The sequence below is a fragment of the Harmonia axyridis genome, chromosome X (genome assembly GCF_914767665.1).
Source record: "Harmonia axyridis chromosome X, icHarAxyr1.1, whole genome shotgun sequence".
NCBI lineage: Eukaryota > Metazoa > Arthropoda > Insecta > Coleoptera > Coccinellidae > Harmonia > Harmonia axyridis.
In genome coordinates, this window is record NC_059508.1 from 34,054,691 (window position 1) to 34,059,690 (window position 5,000).

Below are 5,000 nucleotides of genomic sequence, written 5' to 3' on the forward strand. Positions count from 1 at the left end.
GTGATGTACGTTGATTGTGTAATAGAATATGGAAATAAACTTGAGATGACCGAGGTCTTCTGGGATTTTTTTTTTTTTTCGAAAAATATTTTTCGATTTCGGAAATCCCTCAAATTTCATTGAGATATGTCCTAATGTGTTCTTAAAACTTAAATCAACAATCAGAATTAATATCCAAAAGTTATTTCATTTTTTATAAGGAAAAACGTTCACGTCCTTTCCGCTCCCAAAAAGTGAGATATCATAGAAAATATCGCTATATTTGTTGTTTACGGCCATACCACGCTGAAATTGCCAGTTCTCGTCAGAACACTGAAGCCAAGCAGCGTCGGGCGCGGTTAGTACTTGGATGGGTGACCGCTTGGGAACACCGCGTGCTGTAAGCTTTTTTTTTACGTTCTGCATCGGTCTGCCGAGATAACGTGGTGCATCGGTATGATCGAGTTTACGTTCTGCATCGGTAAGATCGAGATTACGTGATGCATCGGTAAGATTGAGATTACGTGGTGCATCGGTAAGATCGAGTTTACGTGGTGCATCGGTAAGATCCAATTCACGTTCTGCATCGGTAAGATCCAGTTCACGTGGTGCATCGGTAAGATCGAGATTACGTGGTGCATCGGTAAGATCGAGTTTACGTGGTGCATCGGTAAGATCCAATTCACGTTCTGCATCGGTAAGATCCAGTTCACGTGGTGCATCGGTAAGATTGAGATTACGTGGTGCATCGGTAAGATCGAGTTTACGTGGTGCATCGGTAAGATCCAATTCACGTTCTGCATCGGTAAGATCCAGTTCACGTGGTGCATCGGTAAGATTGAGATTACGTGGTGCATCGGTAAGATCGAGTTTACGTGGTGCATCGGTAAGATCCAATTCACGTTCTGCATCGGTAAGATCCAGTTCACGTGGTGCATCGGTAAGATCGAGATTACGTGGTGCATCGGTAAGATCGAGTTTACGTGGTGCATCGGTAAGATCCAATTCACGTTCTGCATCGGTAAGATCCAGTTCACGTGGTGCATCGGTAAGATTGAGATTACGTGGTGCATCGGTAAGATCCAGTTCACGTGGTGCATCGGTAAGATGGAGATTACGTGGTGCATCGGTAAGATCGAGATTACGTGGTGCATCGGTAAGATCTACTTTACGTTCTGCATCGGTCTGCCCTTGTTTACGTGGTGCATCGGTAAGATCGAGATTACGTGAAGCATCGGTATGATCGAGTTTACGTTCTGCATCGGTCTGCCCGATATTACGTGGTGCATCGGTCTGCCCTAGTTTACGTGGTGCATCGGTTTGGACTTAGAGATATTTTCGACGTGAAAATGTTCCGATACAACTTTTGAACCAGGATAGTTAGAGAGATGATTTTTTCTGGGATGTACGTGGATCGGGGAATGGATTGTGGGAAATAACTTGCCATGACCGAGGTGTCCTCGAATTTTTTTTTTTTTCGAAAAAAATTTTCTGATTGTGGAATTTTCTCAAATTTGATTTGGTTACCTCCTAATGTGTTCTAAAAGAGTAAATCAGTAATCGGAATCGAAAAATATTTTTCGGATTTTTTTTTTTTTCGAAAAAAATTTTCTGATCGTGGAATTTCCTCAAATTCGATTTGGTTGCCTTCTAATGTGTTTTTAAAGCGTAAATCAGTAATCAGAATCAATATTCATTGTCGACTTTAATTTTTATAAGGAAAAATGTTCACGTCCTTAAACGCCTCCCCATCATCAGCCCGAGTCCAAGTCGATGTCAGTCCCGAGCGGACGGTGTCAGATACTACCTATCGCCGAGGTCTGGACTTGGCGAGATATTACGACGTGAAATGTTCCGATACAACTTTTGAACCAGGATAGTTAGAGAGATGATTTCTTCTATGTTGTACGTTGATTGTGGAATGAAATACGGAAAATAACTCGCCATGACCGAGGTGATTACGATTTTTTTTTTTTTTCGAAAAAAATTTTCTGATCGTGGAATTTTCTCAAATTTGATTTGGTTGCCTCCTTATATGTTCTAGTAGCGATAATCAACAATCAGAATCAAAATCCATGGTCGGGTTTGATTTTTATAAGGAAAAATGTTCACGTCCTTTTTTACAACCCCGACTCATTGACGATGTTAGAACCGAGCCGGCGGTGTCAGATACGACCGATCGCCCCGGTCCCGATCGTCATTTACGTTGTGCATCGGTCTGCCCGAGATTACGTGGTGCATCGGTATGATCGAGTTTACGTGGTGCATCGGTAAGATCCAATTCACGTTCTGCATCGGTAAGATCCAATTCACGTTCTGCATCGGTAAGATCCAGTTCACGTGGTGCATCGGTAAGATGGAGATTACGTGGTGCATCGGTAAGATCGAGATTACGTGGTGCATCGGTAAGATCTACTTTACGTTCTGCATCGGTCTGCCCTTGTTTACGTGGTGCATCGGTAAGATCGAGATTACGTGAAGCATCGGTATGATCGAGTTTACGTTCTGCATCGGTCTGCCCGATATTACGTGGTGCATCGGTCTGCCCTAGTTTACGTGGTGCATCGGTTTGGACTTAGAGATATATTTTCGACGTGAAAATGTTCCGATACAACTTTTGAACCAGGATAGTTAGAGAGATGATTTTTTCTGGGATGTACGTGGATCGGGGAATGGATTGTGGGAAATAACTTGCCATGACCGAGGTGTCCTCGAATTTTTTTTTTTTTCGAAAAAAATTTTCTGATTGTGGAATTTTCTCAAATTTGATTTGGTTGCCTCCTAATGTGTTCTAAAAGAGTAAATCAGTAATCGGAATCGAAAAATATTTTTCGGATTTTTTTTTTTTTCGAAAAAAATTTTCTGATCGTGGAATTTCCTCAAATTCGATTTGGTTGCCTTCTAATGTGTTTTTAAAGCGTAAATCAGTAATCAGAATCAATATTCATTGTCGACTTTAATTTTTATAAGGAAAAATGTTCACGTCCTTAAACGCCTCCCCATCATCAGCCCGAGTCCAAGTCGATGTCAGTCCCGAGCGGACGGTGTCAGATACTACCTATCGCCGAGGTCTGGACTTGGCGAGATATTACGACGTGAAATGTTCCGATACAACTTTTGAACCAGGATAGTTAGAGAGATGATTTCTTCTATGTTGTACGTTGATTGTGGAATGAAATACGGAAAATAACTCGCCATGACCGAGGTGATTACGATTTTTTTTTTTTTTCGAAAAAAATTTTCTGATCGTGGAATTTTCTCAAATTTGATTTGGTTGCCTCCTTATATGTTCTAGTAGCGATAATCAACAATCAGAATCAAAATCCATGGTCGGGTTTGATTTTTATAAGGAAAAATGTTCACGTCCTTTTTTACAACCCCGACTCATTGACGATGTTAGAACCGAGCCGGCGGTGTCAGATACGACCGATCGCCCCGGTCCCGATCGTCATTTACGTTGTGCATCGGTCTGCCCGAGATTACGTGGTGCATCGGTCTGGACTTAGAGATATATTTTCGACGTGAAAATGTTCCGATACAACTTTTGAACTAGGATAGTTAGAGAGATGATTTTTTCTGGGATGTACGTTGATTGGGGAATGGATTGTGGGAAATAACTTGCCATGACCGAGGTGTTCTCGAATTTTTTTTTTTTTTTCGAAAAAAATTTTCTGATTGTGGAATTTTCTCAAATTTGATTTGGTTGCCTCCTAATGTGTTCTAATAGCGATAATCAACAATCAGAATCAAAATCCATGGTCGGGTTTGATTTTTATAAGGAATAATGTTCACGTCCTTTTTCGCCTATGTTCTTTTTCGACGTGAAAAGTTCCGATACAACTTTTGAACCAGGATAGTTAGAGAGATGATTTTTTCTGGGATGTATGTTGATTGACGTACGAAACTTGGAAAAAAAATAGAAAAGACCGAGGTACTCTAGAAAAAAAATTTATTGAAAATATTTTTTTGATTTCGGAATTAATTCGAAATTCATTCAGATGTCTTCTATCAATATCGCGAAAGAAAAATCAATAATCAGAATCGATATTCATCTAAGATTATTTCCTTTTGGATTGTGTTAACATTCGGTACGATCTTGTCTACGTGATGCATCGGTTTGTTTCTCGGCTCTTGTGAGCAAGTTGGACACTCGAGACGGCCTCCATCGATCGGATTAGGCGGGCTTTAATGTTAACGTGCTGCATCGGTGTGATCTTGTTTACGTCATGCATCGGTATAGCTTTAAATCGCGCCGTAAAGTCGTTCACGTCATGCATCGGTATCTTAAATCGCGCCGTAAAGTCGTTCACGTCATGCATCGGTATCTTAAATCGCGCCGAAAAGTCGGTTCACGTCATGCATCGGTATCTTAAATCGAGCCGAAAAGTCGTTCACGTCATGCATCGGTGGCACAAAAAAAAGACGCCGATGCATGACGTGAGCCGACTTTTCGGCGCGATTTAAGATACCGATGCATGACGTGAACGACTTTACGGCGCGATTTAAGATACCGATGCATGACGTGAACCGACTTTTCGGCATGAAGTCAGCTAAAATTATCGTGTGCATCTTGGGTCGGTCCACGTACCGTAGATCAGAGAGGGACGACGTACATACATCGGATACATTTGTATCCAACAAGTTACGATCGTCGTCTGATCCAGCGGTAATCGGACCTACTCTCGTGAATTTATTTTGCCCCTTGAATAATTTTGTACCGATGCACGACGTGAAGTCGACTTTTCGGCATGGTTTAAGCTAAAATTATCGTGTGCATCTTGGGTAGGCCCACTTACTACAGATCAGAGAGGGACGACGTACATACATCGGATACATTCGTATCCAACAAGTTACAATCGTCGTCTGATCCAGCGGTAATCGGACCTACTCTCGTGAATTTATTTTGCCCCTTGAATAACTTTGTACCGATGCACGACGTGAAGTCGACTTTCCGGCATGGTTTAAGCTAAAATTATCGTGTGCATCTTTCATTTTACTCATCACATAGTCTGATGCATTTG

The 5,000-nt window shown here is 41.5% G+C and overlaps 1 non-coding gene across 1 annotated transcript; it reads left to right on the forward strand.

The window, feature by feature from the left end:
• Positions 1 to 267: 267 nt before the first annotated feature.
• Positions 268 to 386, forward strand: LOC123688082. Its single transcript, XR_006749769.1, has one exon. It is a non-coding gene; the product is annotated as a 5S ribosomal RNA (ribosomal RNA).
• The last annotated feature ends 4,614 nt before the right edge of the window (positions 387 to 5,000 follow it).